The sequence below is a fragment of the Scyliorhinus canicula genome, chromosome 11 (genome assembly GCF_902713615.1).
Source record: "Scyliorhinus canicula chromosome 11, sScyCan1.1, whole genome shotgun sequence".
In the NCBI taxonomy this organism is placed as follows: domain Eukaryota; kingdom Metazoa; phylum Chordata; class Chondrichthyes; order Carcharhiniformes; family Scyliorhinidae; genus Scyliorhinus; species Scyliorhinus canicula.
Window position 1 is genome coordinate 39983515 of NC_052156.1, and position 17059 is coordinate 40000573.

The 17059-nt window shown below is 46.5% G+C and overlaps 1 protein-coding gene across 13 annotated transcripts in view; it reads right to left on the reverse strand.

Moving 5' to 3' along the window:
* LOC119974015 (ERC protein 2) overlaps positions 1-17059 on the reverse strand; it is a 1008595-nt gene that overhangs the window by 963701 nt on the left and 27835 nt on the right. The window lies entirely within an intron of this gene.

Below are 17059 nucleotides of genomic sequence, written 5' to 3' on the forward strand. Positions count from 1 at the left end.
GGTAGATAGATCAAGGAATCTTGGTTGTTGGGTTGGAGGAGATGACAGAAAAAGGGAGGCATAAGGCTACTTTAAAACAAGAATGATAATTTATTAAGATTAAGGCATTGCTTAACCTGGAGTCGATGTAAATTAGCAAGCAGAGAGCTGATGGGCGAGAGGGATCCAGGCTCCTGGATATTGGGGCCTCACGGTAGCATGGTGGTTAGCATCAATGCTTCACAGCTCCAGGGTCCCAGGTTCGATTCCCGGCTGGGTCACTGTTTGTGTGGAGTCTGCACGTCCTCCCCGTGTGTGCGTGGGTTTCCTCCGGGTGCTCCGGTTTCCTCCCACAGTCCAAAGATGTGCGGGTTAGGTGGATTGGCCATGATAAATTGCCCGTAGTGTAAGGTTAATGGGGGGATTGTTGGGTTACGGGTATACGGGTTACATGGGTTTAAGTAGGGTGATCATTGCTCGGCACAACATCGAGGGCCGAAGGGCCTGTTCTGTGCTGTACTGTTCTATGTTCTATGTCCTCAACAGCTGCGGACCTCCGGCAATCTCAGTGCCAACTGGCGGACATTCAAGCAAAGGTTTTTGCTGTACATCGAAGCCTCAGACCTAGAGGGTGCGTCTGATACAAGAAAGATCGCGCTTCTCCTCTCAACCGCGGGGGTTCAAGCCATCCAACTCTTCAACTCGTTTAACTTCACCAAAGGCCAGGACAAGACAAAGTTTCAGACCATCCTGGACAAGTTTGATAGCCACTGTGAAGAAGTGGACACCAATGAAATCTTCGAGCGCTATATATTCAAGCAACGCCTACGAGGTAAAGATGAATCTTTCAACTCCTTCCTAACTAATCTCCCATCTACTAGCACTGTCCTGCTACTTTGATGATATTGCTGACTCCATGATCAGGGACCAAATCGTTTTTGGAGTTCACTCTGATCCTCAGAGAGCAGCTTTTAAAAATGAAGCCTATGACCCTGTCAGTCACGATTGAAATATGTACAGTGCATGAGCACGCCAAAAATCGATATTCTCAATACAAATCAGCTGAAACTGAGAAACGTGCCTCCCATGAGGCAGAGCGCGTGCAGGCCATCGCCCGGATGCAACACCTCAGCATTGATGAAAGTGGCCATTTCGCGCACTTTTCCTGGATAATTACTTCACCCGGTTATGATTCTGGGCGCCTCATATAGAACATAGAACAGTACAGCACAGAACAGGCCCTTCGGCCCTTGATGTTGTGCCGAGCAATGATCACCCTACTCAAGTCAACATGTCCACCCTATACCAGTAAGTAACCCAAAAAAAATTTTATTATTTTTTTTTTAAATGACTTGGTGGGCCGCATAAAGACCTGGGGGCCGTAGTTTGCCCACCCCTGAGCTAAATGGATAAATAACTGGCTGGGCAACAGGAGACAGAGAGTAGTGGTGGAAGGGAGTGTCTCAAAATGGAGAAAGGTGACTAGTGGTGTTCCACAGATTCCGTGCTCGGAACACTGTTGTTTGTGATATACATAAATGATCTGGACGAAGGTATAAGTGGTCTGATGAGCAAGTTTGCAGATGATACTAAGATTGGTGGAGTTGCAGATAACGAGGCGGACTGTCGGAGAACACAGCAAAATATAGGTAGATTGGAGAGTTGGACAGAAAAATGGCAGATGGAGTTCAATCCAGGCAAATGCGAGGTGATGCATTTTGGAAGATCTAACTCAAGAGCGGACTAGATGGTCAATGGAAGAGTCCTGGGGAAAATTGATGTACAGAGAGATCTGAGAGTTCAGGTCCAATGTACCCTGAAGGTGGCTGTGCAGGTCGATAGAGTGGTCAAGAAGGCATACAGCGTGCTTGCCTTCATCGGACGGGGTATTGAGTACAAGAGTCGGCAGGTCATGTTACAGTTGTATCAGAGTTTGGTTAGGCCACATGTGGAATACTGCGTGCAGTTCTGGTCGCCACATTACCAGAAGGATGTGGATGCTTTGGAGAGGGTGCAGAGCAGGTTCACCAGGATATTGCCTGGTATGGAGGGTGCTAGCTATGAAGAAAGGTTGAGTAGATTAGGTTTTCATTGGAAAGAGGGAGGTTGAGGGGAGACCTGATTGAGGTCTACAAAATTATGAGAGGTATGGACAGGGTGGATAGCAACAAGCTTTTCCCAAGAGTGGAGGTGTCAGTTACAAGGGGTCACGATTTCAAAGTGAGAGGGGGAAAGTTTAAGGGAGATGTGCGTGGAAAGTTTTTTTACGCAGAGGCTGGTGGGTGCCTGGAATGCTTTGCCAGCGGAGGTGGTAGAGGCGGGTACGATAGCATAATTTAAGATGCATCTGGACAGATATATGAATGGGTGGGGAACAGAGAGAAGTAGACCTTGGAAAATGGGCAACGGGTTTAGATAAAGGATCTGGATCGGCGCAGGCTGGAAGGGCCTGTTCCTGTGCTGTAATTTTCTTTGTTCTTTTGCATTAAGAAGCCACCCAAGCTCCTTCCAGCAGCCTGCCAGCTCCTGGACTATAACGGCAATGCCATCACAGCACTGGGCTCCTGCTATCTGCTCGTCTCCAACAGGAGCATTCACGCAAGGCTAAGGTTTGAAATCATCAAGCCAGACAGGGCCTCCCTGCTCGACGCTCCTGCATGCAAGCAGCTAAACCTTGTGCAGCGGGTCTACACAATGACCTCCCCCAACGTGGATCTTCAAGCTGGCATTGACAACATCCTCGCTCAGTATCCGGATGTGTTTGACGGGATGGACACTCTGCCATATCGGTTCAAGATCCTGCAGCGGCCTGATGCGACACCTGTGGTCCACACTCCAGGCGGGGTTGCAGCTGCACTGAAGGAGCGCCTGAAGGCGCAGTTGAAGGATCTTCGGACCAGGGCATCATCTCCAAAGTTACAGAACCGACTAACTGGGTCAGCTCAATGGTATGTGTAAAAAAGCCTTTGAGGGAGCTGCGCATCTGCATTGATCCCAAGGATCTCAACCAGAATATAATGCGGGAACACTACCCCATCCCGAAGCAGGAGGAACTAACAAGTGAGATGGCACACGCCCGGGTTTTCATAAAGTTGGATGCGTCACACGGGTTCTGGCAAATCCAGCTGGATGAGTCCAGCAGATGGCTCTGCACCTTCAACACATCGTTTGGCAGGTACTGCTATAATCGTATGCCGTTCGGCATTGTCTCGGCCTCAGAGATCTTCCATAGAAACATGGAGCAGATGATGGAGAGCATTGAAGGGGTTCGTGTGTATGTGGACGACGTTATCATTTGGTCCACAACACCCGAAGAGCACATCTCTCGTCTCCAGCAGGTATTCTGTCGTATCCATCCAATGGCCTCAAACTGAATGGGGCCAAGTGTTGCTTTGGCATGTCAACAATGAAGTTCTTGGATGACCAGATATCTCAGTAGCGTGTGCGCCCAGACACAGACAAGGTCAAGGACATCGAAGCCATGAAGATCCCTTAAGACAATAAGGCGGTGCTGCACTTCCGAGGAATGGTAAACTTTTGGGCAAGTTTATCCCAAACCTGGCCTCACACGCTACGGCCTTCAGACACTTGGTGAAAAAGTTTACTGCCTTTGAGTGGCAGGCAGCTCATCAAGCAGAGTGGTTGGAGCTGAAAGCCAAGCTCACCACTGCACCTGTATTGGCATTTTTTGACCCTGACAGGGAAACAAAAATCTCGACAGATGCGAGCCAGGACGGCGTCGGCGCGGTGTTGCTCCAGCGCGATGACACCTCATCCCGGGCACCAATTGCCTACGCATCACGGGCGATGACACCCACCAAGCAGCGGTACACCCAAATTGAAAAGGAATGCCTGGGCCTTCTTACTGGAATTCTCAAGTTCCACGATTATGTCTACAGCCTGGCGATGTTCACCGTCGAGACGGACCACAGGCCTCTAGTCCACATTATCCACAAGGACCTGAATGACATGACGCCCCAACTGCAGTGCATCCTCCTCAGGCTCAGACGGTATGACTTTGAGCTCGTGTACATGCCTGGAAAGGAGCTCATTATTGCAGATGCCTTGTCCCGCTCCATAACCTTACCTGCTGACCCGCCGGCATTCATCCAACAGATCGAATCACAGGTGCAGCTGTGGGTCAGCAACCTCCCGGCGTTGGATGAAAAGGCGATTCGCATTCGCGACGAGACAGCCAAAGACCCGCTTCTGCAGCGTGTCATGCGCCACCTCGCCAATGGCTGGCAAAAAAGGGCAGTGCCCTCAATTCTTCAATGTGAAGGACGACCTGATGGTGGTTGATGGTATCCTCCTCAAGCTGGACTGCATTGTCATTCCACTCAGTCTCCAGAGCTTGGTGCTCCGGCAAATCCACGAGGGACGTCGGAGTGTCGAGAAGTGCAGGTGCAGAGCCAGGCAAGCTGTCTACTGGCTCGGGATTAGTCAGGACATCTCCAATATGGTCCTCAACTGTCCGACCTGTAAACGCTTTCAGCCAGCACAGAGCAAGGAGACGCTTCAGCAGCACAAAGTCGTGACCTCCTCATGGTTCAAGGTGGTCAAAAGCATCAACCTCTTTCACGCCAATGTCGTGATTATGTGCTAATCATTGATTATTTTTCCAACTACCCATAAGTTGTCAAGCTCTCGGACCTCACATCCAAGACCGTCATCAAGGCCTCGAAGGAGACATTCTCCAGGCATGGTATTCCACTCACAGTCATGAGTGACAACGGTCCTTGCTTCTGCAGCCAAGAGTGGTCAAAATTTGCCCAGTTATATCAGTTTCATCACATCACTTCCAGCCCACATTACCCGCAGTCCAACGGGAAGGTTGAGAAAGGGGTGCACATCGTGAAGCAGCTCATCTGCAACGCTGCGGATTCTGCTTCTGACGTCAACCTTGCGCTGCTTGCGTACAGGGCAACCCCTCTGTCTACCAGCATGTCACTGGCTAAACTCCTGATGAACAAGGACAAGGACCTGTGGACGACTCTTCCAGCCATACACTTGCCTGACCTGATTACCTCCCGGTGCTGCAGAAGGTGCAGAAACTCGGACTGGCAAAAGCAGGGCTATGACGCTCATGCCACCGATTTGCCCCGGCGGATGCTCTTCGGATCAAGCTACCCGATGGAGGCTGGTCAGCTCCAGTGGTTGTTGTTCGACAGGCTGCTCCGCAACGTTATCTTGTGCATATGCCCGATGGCTCTGTTGTGCAGCGAAATAGACAGGCGCTGCGCACAGTTGCCCACCCGCAACCACATTCTTTGTTGCTTCCATCTGTTATTGTGCCACCTCCTGACATCTCGAACCATGAGGCCACCAGTCCAACTGCAATCCCGCTCATCAAGGCGTCGTCGTCCCCACCACCACATTCCCGTACCAGCCTTCCCGGACAGGCGCCGGAATGTGGCGACTAGGGGCTTTTCACAGTAACTTCATTGAAGCCTACTCGTGACAATAAGCGATTTTCATTTTCATTTCATTTCATTTCCAGTGGTCAACCAGGATCAGAGGCGAGCCCCAGAGACTGGACTTATGAACATTTGTTTTGTTTGCTATGTTCTGTTTTCACACATTAGACACTTGTTTTCACCTGTACATATGTTCCCATCTGCCACTTCATGTAAATAAGTTAGTTTTTCAGCCTACACATGTAAATACTTTCACATATGCTACAGAAAAACACTTCAAAAAGGGGAGATGTCATGATATGCAGACATGCACATAATGAGATACAGACAGGCAGCTAATGAAATCAGCAGGCAGAACACTTGGGGGTGGTTTCCCACTATAAAAGGCACGAGGCACTCTCACTCCACCTCTTTCCACTAGGGACACCTACAGAGTGAGTCAGGGTGTATATATCACGTAACACTTACAGCACGTGGCTAAGAGCTAGTCTGGTTCAGTCAGACAGAGTCTTCCAGCCATACACTTGCCTGACCTGATTAACACTTAGGTTAGCAGAGTGTCGAATTCAGAACTGTGCTGTGTGACAGGTCCAATAAATCAAATTGAACTAACTTCAAGGTGGGACTTCCGGTAACGGCGGGCAGGAGGCACATTTTAGGGGTCTAACGCTTGGTCCCAGGGGTAACAGAGGCGGCAAAAGCAGGAAGAAGGCACAGTGAAGAAGGATGTCGGGAGCAAGTAAAAAAAACGGCCGTGAAAGAAACAACTGAAAGTCCGGCGGGGAGTGGAAAGGTCACCGTGAGGACAGCAAGGAAAATGGAGGCTGGGCACCAGGGGAGGCCACATTGCCCACGGCTGAAGAAATTACTACGGTGATAGCCGCAGAACTTGAAAGGCAATTTACAAAACACATGGAGGCGATGAGGAAGGAGATGGGGGGGTATTGAAAGTGCTGGTGGAGGAGGTGATTGCCCCGGTGAGTGCGGCGGTATTGAGCGCAGTGGCGGAGGTACGGGAGCAAGGCGAGATGCTGAAGGAAGTGGAAGAGACATTGTTACAGCACAGCGATCAACTTACCTCGATGGTGAGGGAGATGCGGAAGGTGATGGAGATCATCAAGCGAGCACTTTTCCAGGAGACACATCCGGAGTGAGACTCATACAGAGTGAGAGATTTAAACTTGGTAATTTGGTGCAGTGAGGTAATTCGGTGCAGAGTGTGAGGAGGTGCTCTTTAAACCTGGTAAGTGACTGGTAAGTAGTCTCTCTTTTTCTTTTCATTGTCTAATTTATTTATTTTTATTTTGAAATTCTAGTTGTTTAAGTTTACCAAGGGTTTAAGACATGGCAGGAGATCCCAGACCCGTGTCATGCTCCTCGTGTGCGATGTGGGAGCTCAGGGACACGTCCACTGTCCCTGGCTCCTTCACGTGCAAGAAGTGTGTTCAGTTGCAGCTCTTGTTAGACCGCTTGACGGCTCTGGAGCTGCGGATGGACTCACTTTGGAGCATCCGCGATGCTGAGGAGGTCGTGGATAGCACGTTTAGCGAGTTGGTCACACCGCAGGTGAAGGTGACTGAGGGAGATAGAAAATGGGTGACCAAAAGAAAGAGCAAGAGTAGGAAGGCAGTGCAGGTGTCCCCTGCGGTCATCTCCCTGCAAAACAGATATACCGCTTTGGATACTGTTGAGGGAGATGGCTTACCAGGGGAAGGCAGCAGCAGCCAGGTTCATGGCACCGTGGCTGGCTCTGCTGCACAGCAGGGCAGGAAGAAAAATGGCAGGGCTATAGTGATAGGGGACTCGATCGTAAGGGGAATAGACAGGCGGTTCTGTGGACGCAATCGAGACTCCAGGATGGTATGTTGCCTCCCTGGTGCAAGGGTCAAGGATGTCTCGGAGCGGCTGCAGGACATTCTGGGGGGGGAGGGTGAACAGCCAGCTGTCGTGGTGCACATAGGCACCAACGATATAGGTAAAAAACGGGATGAGGTCCTACAAGCGGAATTCAGGGAGTTAGGAGTTAAACTCAAAAGTAGGACCTCAAAGGTAGTAATCTCAGGATTGCTACCAGTGCCACGAGCTAGTCAGAGTAGGAATTTCAGGATAGATAGGATGAATGCGTGGCTTGAGAGATGGTGCAAGAGGGAGGGATTCAAATTCCTGGGGCATTGGGACCGGTTCTGGGGGAGGTGGGACCAGTACAAACCGGACGGTCTGCACTTGGGCAGGACTGGAACCGATGTCCTAGGGGGGGGTGTTTTCTAGAGCTGTTGGGGAGGGTTTAAAATAATGTGGCAGGGGGATGGGAACCAATGCTGGAAGTTGGAAGGTAGTAAAACAGGGACAGAAACAAAAGGAAGTAAGGGGAAAAGTGCAAGGCAGAGAAGACATAGTCAGAAATCCATAAGGCCAACAGTACAAGGTACAGTGACTGAGGGGAGCACAGTGAATAGGCCCAGTAATAACAAAAGGAATAAAACTGGAGATGTTAAGATTCAAAACAGAGGAAAAAAAACCAACATAAGTGTACTTTACCTGAATGCTCGTAGTATTCGGAATAAAGTAAATGAGTTGGTGGCACAAATCATCGTAAATGACTATGATTTAGTGGCCATTACTGAAACATGGTTAAAGGATGGTCACGACTGGGAGTTAAATATCCGAGGGTATCAAACTATTCGGAAGGACAGAGTGGATGGTAAGGGAGGTGGTGTTGCTCTGTTATTTAAGGATGACATCCGGGCAATAGTAAGGGATGACATCGGTGCTATGGAGGATAAGGTTGAATCCATTTGGGTGGAAATCAGGAATAGTAAGGCGAAAAAGTCACTGATAGGAGTAGTCTATCGGCCACCAAATAGTAACGAGATGGTGGGGCAGGCAATAAACAAAGAAATAACTGATGCATGTAGAAATGGTACAGCAGTTATCATGGGGGATTTTAATCTACATGTCGATTGGTTTAACCAGGTCGGTCAAGGCAACCGTGAGGAGGAGTTTATAGAATGTATCCGCGATAGTTTCCTAGAACAGTATGTAATGGAACCTACGAGGGAACAAGCGGTCCTAGATCTTGTCCTGTGTAATGAGACAGGATTGATTCACGATCTCATAGTTAGGGATCCTCTCGGAAGGAGCGATCACAATATGGTGGAATTTAAAATACAGATGGAGGGTGAGAAAGTAAAATCAAATACTAGTGTTTTGTGTTTAAACAAAGGAGATTACAAGGGGATGAGAGAAGAACTAGCTAAGGTAGACTGGGAGCTAAGACTTTATGGTGGAACAGTTGAGGAACAGTGGAGAACCTTCCAAGCGATTTTTCACAGTGCTCAGCAAAGGTTTATACCAACAAAAAGGAAGGACGGAAGAAAGAGGGAAAATCGACCGTGGATATCTAAGGAAATAAGGGAGAGTATCAAATTGAAGGAAAAAGCATATAAAGTGGCAAAGAGTGCTGGGAGATTAGAGGACTGGGAAATCTTTAGGGGGCAACAGAAAGCTACTAAAAAAGCTATAAAGAAGAGTAAGATAGAGTATGAGAGTAAACTTGCTCAGAATATAAAAACAGACAGTAAAAGTTTTTACAAATATATAAGACAAAAAAGAGTGGCTAAGGTAAATATTGGTCCTTTAGAGGATGAGAAGGGAGTTTTAATAATGGGAAATGAGGAAATGGCTGAGGAACTGAACAGGTTTTTTGGGTCGGTCTTCACAGTGGAAGACACAAATAACATGCCAGCGACTGATAGAAATGAGGCTATGACAGGTGAGGACCTTGAGAGGATTGTTATCACTAAGGAGGGAGTGATGGGCAAGCTAATGGGGCTAAAGGTAGACAAGTCTCCTGGCCCTGATGGAATGCATCCCAGAGTGCTAAAAGAGATGGCTAGGGAAATTGCAGATGCACTAGTGATAATTTACCGAAATTCACTAGACTCTGGGGTGGTCCCGGTGGATTGGAAATATGCAAACGTGACGCCACTGTTTAAAAAAGGAGGTAGGCAGAAAGCAGGAAATTATAGGCCAGTGAGTTTAACTTCGGTAATAGGGAAGATGCTGGAATCTATCATCAAGGAAGAAATTGCGAGGCATCTGGATAGAAATTGTCCCATTGGGCAGACGCAGCATGGGTTCGTTAAAGGCAGGTCATGCCTAACTAATTTAGTGGAATTTTTTGAGGACATTACCAGTGCAGTAGATAACGGGGAGCCGATGGATGTGGTATATCTGGATTTCCAGAAAGCCTTTGACAAGGTGCCACACAAAAGGTTGCTGCATAAGATAAAGATGCATGGCATTAAGGGTAAAGTAGTAGCATGGATAGAGGATTGGTTAATTAATAGAAAGCAAAGAGTTGGGATAAATGGGTGTTTCTCTGGTTGGCAATCAGTAGCTAGTGGTGTCCCTCAGGGATCCGTGTTGGGCCCACAATTGTTCACAATTTACATTGATGATTTGGAGTTGGGGACCAAGGGCAATGTGTCCAAGTTTGCAGATGACACTAAGATGAGTGGTAAAGCGAAAAGTGCAGAGGATACTGGAAGTCTGCAGAGGGATTTGGATAGGTTAAGTGAATGGGCTCGGGTCTGGCAGATGGAATACAATGTTGACAAATGTGAGGTTATCCATTTTGGTAGGAATAACAGCAAACGGGATTATTATTTAAACGATAAAATATTAAAGCATGCCGCTGTTCAGAGAGACTTGGGTGTGCTAGTGCATGAGTCACAGAAGGTTGGTTTACAAGTGCAACAGGTGATTAAGAAGGCAAATGGAATTTTGTCCTTCATTGCTAGAGGGATGGAGTATAAGACTAGGGAGGTTATGTTGCAATTGTATAAGGTGTTAGTGCGGCCACACCTGGAGTATTGTGTTCAGTTTTGGTCTCCTTACTTGAGAAAGGACGTACTGGCACTGGAGGGTGTGCAGAGGAGATTCACTAGGTTAATCCCAGAGCTGAAGGGGTTGGATTATGAGGAGAGGTTGAGTAGACTGGGACTGTACTCGTTGGAATTTAGAAGGATGAGGGGGGATCTTATAGAAACATTTAAAATTATGAAGGGAATTGATAGGATAGATGCGGGCAGGTTGTTTCCACTGGCGGGTGACAGCAGAACTAGGGGGCATAGCCTCAAAATAAGGGGAAGTAGATTTAGGACTGAGTTTAGGAGGAACTTCTTCACCCAAAGGGTTGTGAATCTATGGAATTCCTTGCCCAGTGAAGCAGTTGAGGCTCCTTCATTACATGTTTTTAAGGTAAAGATAGATAGTTTTTTGAAGAATAAAGGGATTAAGGGTTATGGTGTTCGGGCCGGAAAGTGGAGCTGAGTCCACAAAAGATCAGCCATGATCTAATTGAATGGCGGAGCAGGCTCGAGGGGCCAGATGGCCTACTCCTGCTCCTAGTTCTTATGTTCTTATCAAGGATCTGCGAGTCATAATGGACGATGTAGAAAACAGATCCAGGCGACAGAATCTGAGAATTGTCGGTCTTCCCGAAGGAGTGGAAGGCACGAGGCCGACTGAGTATTTTGCGATGATGTTGGCAAAGCTATTGGGGGAAGGGGATGATCCCTCCCGATATGAACTGGATCGGGCTCATCGGTCGTGGAGGCCTGTACCAAAGGAGAGTGAGCCGCCAAGAGTAGTGACTCTGTGTTTCCGTAGGTACAGTGTGAAGGAGAAGGTCCTGTGCTGGGCAAAGCAGAAGCGGGTGGTGCAATGGGCTGGAGCTGGTATACACATATACCAAGACTTTACGGTGGAGCTGGCGAGGAGGTGGGCTGCCTTCAGCCGGGTGAAGAAGACGCTGTACATCAGTAAGGTGCGTTGCGCCATAGTATACCCAGCTAAGTTGAGGGTGACCTACAAATCCAAGGACTTTTATTTCGGGACGGCGGAAGCAGCGGAGGAGGTTGCGAAGGCAGAAGGACTGTGGCTGAATTTAGAAGTGGTCATGTACCGATGTAGCCTCATGTAACTGTACTTTTTCACTGTGGCGGGTATATGCGCTAAATGAGCCAACGTTGTATATACTTGGACAAGGGAAGAGATGGGACTTTCACTTGCAGTGAGGGTTCTTTGGAGCTTGGGTGTGTACGTGGGATTTGTGTGCTAAAGGGGATTTCTTGGTTTTCCTGGGGCTGGGCAAGGGGGAAAGTGACCCGGGCGGGGGCTTCCACGCTGGCCGGTTTAAGCCGGCCAGTGAACGGGAGTGAGGTGGGGGGGGGGGGGGCTGCGGCCATCGGAGCCTGGCACAATAGGGCCCGATGAATCTAGCCGGGGTGGAAAGATTTTGGGGGGGGGGGGGGAAAACGGAGGTTTTGGGGAGGATTTTTGTAAGAGGAAGTGGAGGGGAGGAGCCGGGTGGGGAGGGGGGCTTGCAATGCATGGGTGTCATTTATAGTACTCTTTCAGGGATTGGATGGCATTGCATGTTAGGGGGAGGGGGTGGGAAGGACTTATAGGTTAATGGTGAACATGGGTGATTCCTAATTCCTTTCTCTTTTATTTCTCCTTTGTTTGTCCCACCGTGGGAGGGTTTGTTCTATTTGATGTTTATATTGTCAGGTGGGTCGTTGCTCGGGGTGGTGGGAGGATGGGATCATTGTTGTTGATAAGGAAATTGACTTTGTATTTGTTACTATTTACTGCTTGTGGGTGGGGTGTAAATTCTGGAGAAAATGGAGAATAAAAATATTTTACAAAAAAAAGTACCCACTGACCCTCCAAAGGAGCACTTTACCCAGGTCCACTCCACCCTATCCTCATAGCCTAACCTGCTACTAATCCCTGGACACGAAGGGGCAATTTTAGCACGGCCAATCCAACAAACCACAGATCTTTGGACTGTGGGAGCAAACTGGAGCACCCAGTGGAAACCCACACAGGCACAGGGAGAAGGTACAAACTCCACATAGGCAGTCACCACCCCCCCCCCCCCCCCCCCCCCAACCAGGCCAGAATTGAACCAGAGTTCCTGGTGCTGTGAGGCAGTAGTGCTAACCACTAACGTAGTTAATCATGGAATAGATGTGTCACTGGAAAGCCATTTTAGAGTTCATATGCAATCAAGGTTACAAAGAGTTTAATTGAGCCTCAGACATTCGCCAGGGACGTGGATCAAGTCAGTTCACTCAAACTTTTTATTTTCTAGCAGAGACTGAAGACAACAGCTTTGGTCTTCCCAATGTTTAGCTGGAATAAATTTCTGCTCAGCCAGTACTGGACAAGCAAGCAGCAAAGGAGGACTCAGATGAAGTCGTGGTGAGGTACAGTTGGGTGTTGTCAGTACACCTGTGAAAACTAACGCACTGTTTTTGGATGATGGCACCAATGGGCATAATATGGATGAGGAACATCAGAGGTACTAATGCAGGAGCAGGAAGAGAAGCCACTACAAGCAAGACTCTGGCTATGATTAGATCATAGATAATCGAACCAGACGAGTGCAGTCCCATCCAGAGGAGGATGGCATGGTCGATCATGTCAAAGGCTGCAGGCACGTTGAGAAAGTTACGGGATATTTATCTTTCTCCCAGTCACACAATGTCATTTATAACTTGAATAAGCACCATTTTGCAATTATGGCAGGGGTGGAAGTCCACAGCATGCAAATGGCTATGCCAAATGTGTAAACTTTCACCTGCTTCCGAACTGAATCAAAATCATAAAGATCTATCGAATTGATTACTTTTGCACTGTCGGAAATAAGCACGTGCTATTAATGAAAATGCTCATCTCTAGAAAAACCCACTGGCAGAAAAGGATCAGCCGATAGTAATTGTGATTTTAAAAAAAAAAATAGGTAATGTGTCGACCAGCAGCATAGCAATCTGACATAACTAATTATTCCCAATAGTGCCACACCCGACCATTAATAGTGCCACACCCAACCTCAGGTCAGACTCTGAAATATTGTTAACACCTCGGGGGAGGGGGTCACCACACGTCAGCCTGGTGTGCTCCTGGAAGGAAAATTAATATCACAACCTGATTTTTTTCCTCATATTTCAGTTGACATTTTTCCAGAGCGCCGTTCATTAATCGTGTTCACCTGCTTATCTCAGCACAGTCCAGGGGGGATTAATTAGCTACACATCCAAGGGATAGCAAAAAGCGGGCTTCATTCAATTCTCCAGACACTGCAACCTATATATCATTCTGTAGACAATAGGACATCCTCCTTAATTTACCTCCAAGAACAACTCAGCTTTCAACTCCTCTCTATTGCAATCGGTCTAGCTTTTATTTGTTCTTTTCTGCCCAATCATGAAACGATGCATTGTGCAATGTGACAACTTACTAATAACCCAGTTTTGCACTTTTAAAAATAGCAAATGGCACGTATCTGAATCATAAACACACTTAAGTAGGTGTTGTGTTCTCCCATAATGTTGCATTTCTTGCAGTAGCAGTGGCCCAAGGTTTTTTAATCAGTTTATGAATAGGTTGGTTCACCAGAAAATAAATCATTCTCTCTTCTGATCACTTTAACAGCTAAATGCCCAAATTAAAATTTACTTTTTAATCATGAGTACAAATACACAAGTGTCGTCATCATATACTTCTGTAAAGAAGCCTGTGCTCGCTGTGTACAATGATAGCAACTGGGATACCATATTTTGCCATTATATGAATTGTTTTGCATTCTAGTTTATTTTTGTCCTGGCGTGCAAGCTGACTGCACAAAGGAAGTCAATTACCAGGCCAGATCCAAATTTTACACTAATCATTGCTCTGAAATTGCTTTTATGTCTGGGCATATTGAAAGTGTTTGTTGTTGTGAATTAACAGATTACTTGCTCTAAAGTTACAGGCCATATCAACATCCCACAGACATTGTTACAGGATGGAACGAGTCCAAGATATCAATCGTTACTTCTTTCCAACAAAACAAATTCCCATTTCTAGACTCAAGTTAAACTTGGGGATTCCCAATATAAAAAAAGAAATAAAAAGTTTTTGCTTCAAGGAGTAAATTACGTTATAGTCGTTTGATAGTTAGAATTGCTGGGGAAAAAAGCATCACACCGTTGTAGCTTTTCACCTTGTGCTCATCAGGGCAGAATCGTAACAATACCGAATTTCAAAAGGAACAAATCAACACCGCGTGACAAAAGGTTGCTGGTTGACTGCACCAGGGTACAGTTTGTTCCCCAATTTTTTGTTAATTCCATGACTAGACATCACTTACTGAAAAATCCCAAGTGTGCTAAGAATTAGACGAACAACTAATTTAAAATTATCAGTCGGGCTCACACTATGGTTCACTTATGCTTGCTAGAAGCTACATATATTCAGACACAGGGCCCCGGCCTTTGCAAACAGAAAGAACATGTCAGGCTTTTTCAACCAAAGAAAAGCGTGTGGCAACTTGCCAACCAATCAGCATCTTTTTCTCGAGTCCAAATTTGGTGTTTGCTTTGAAATTGGTTCTGAGATTCTGTCCTGATAAATGCAAGACAAAACGCTGGGAGACCATTAGTTAGATACATAGTGGCGGAGAGGGGAGTCACTGTGCCTGTACCTTACTTCACAGATCAGCAAATTTGCAAGAGGATGTAAAGTTACTTCTCTTTCCCAAGTGTCTTAGGACATTAATGACACTATACAAATGCAAACTGGTGTTTTGACCAAGTGAGATTATCTAAAAGTTACCATTTGAAAGCTTATACATAAATAGTTATTTGGAGCTAACAAGCTTATTGTCTTTTTGTTTTAACAGCCTGAAACATTCTTCTAAAACAATCATTTAAGTACTCCCAGAAATCAGAGATGATAGTCCTCAATATTTCTAACAATCCCAACATTTAACTGACATGTCAATGTCCAGGTTGATAATCTATTCAAAAGCAAAATACAGTAAATGCTGGAAAACTGAAACAAAACTAGAATATGCTGGAAACACTCAGCAGGTCAGGCAGCATCTAAAGACAGAGAAACAGAGTTAGTGTTTCAGATAGATAATCTTCCATCAGAACTGGGTAGAAGTTAGAAATTCAATAAAGGTACAAACAAGAACTAGGAGCAGGGGTAGGCAATTCAGCCCCTCGAGCCATCTCCGCCATTCAGTAAGATCATGACTGATCTCATCTCAGCCTCATCTCCATCTTCTGCTCCCTCTCCAAAACCCTTCATCCCACTACTAACTAAAAACCTATTTACCTGCCCTTCAAATGTGTTCCAGCGTCCACCGCACTCTGCGGTAAAGAATTCCGCAGATTCACAACTCTTTGAGTGAACTAATTCCACTTCATGTCTGTTTTAAATCTACCACCTGATCTGCCTAAAATGATGGCCTCTCATTGTTTCCCAACAATGGGAAACATCTGCTCTACGCCTATCCTGTCAATTACCTTTAGCATCTTACATACTTCAATTAGAGCTCCTCTCATTCTTCCAAACTCCAGCAAGAAAAGCCTAAACTACTCAACCTCTCTTCATAAGACAAGTCCTTCATCCTTGAAATCAATCTAGTGAAAATTCTCTGAATTGCCTCTAATGAATTTACATCCTTCCTCAAGAGCACCAAACTATGCACAGTACTCCAGATACAATCTCACCAAGGCGAGTGAAGCAACTAGGGGATTTTCACAGTCCTTCATTGCAGTGTTAATCCAAGCCTGCTTGTGACGATATTAAATATTATTATTATTATACACAGTTAACATAGAACATTACAGCGCAGTACAGGCCCTTCGGCCCTCAATGTTGCGCCGACCTGTGAAACCACTCTAAAGCCCGTCTACACTATTCTCTTATCGTCCATATGTCTATCCAATGACCATATGAATGCCCTTAGTGTTGGCGAGTCCACTACTGTTGCAGGCAGGGCATTCCATGTCCTTACTACTCTGAGTAAAGAACCTACCTCTGACATCTGTCCTATATCTATCTCCCCTCAATTTAAAGCTATGTCCCCTCATGCTGGACATCACCATCCGAGGAAAAAGGCTTTCAATGTCCACCCTATCTAATTCTCTGATCATCTTGTATGCCTCAATTAAATCACCTCTTAACCTTCTTCTCTCTAATGAAAACAGCCTCAAGTCCTTCAGCCTTTCCTCATATGATCTTCCCTCCATACCAGGCAACATCCTTATAAATCTCCTCTGTACCCTTTCCAATGCTTCCACATCCTTCCTATAATGTGGCGACCAGAACTACTCGCAATACTCCAAATGCGGCCGCACCAGAGTTTTGTACAGCTGCAACATGACCTCATGGCTCTGAAACTCAATTCCTCTACCAATAAAAGCTAACACACCGTACGCCTTCTTAACAACCCTCTCAACCTGGGTGGCAACTTTCAGGGATCTATGGACATGGACACCGAGATCTCTCTGCTCGTCCACACTACCAAGAATCTTACCATTAGCCCAGTACTCTGTCTTCCTGTTATTCCTTCAAAAATGAATCACCTCACACTTTTCTGCATTAAACTCCATTTGCCACCTCTCAGCCCAGCTCTGCAGCTTATCTATGTCCCTCTGTAACCTGCAACATCCTTCTGCACTGTCCACAACTCCAACTGTAGTGTCATCTGCAAATTTACTCACCCATCCTTCTACGCCCTCCTCCAGGTCATTTATAAAAATGACAAACAGCAGTGGCCCCAAAACAAATCCTTGTGGTATTTCCCTACTTTTATACTG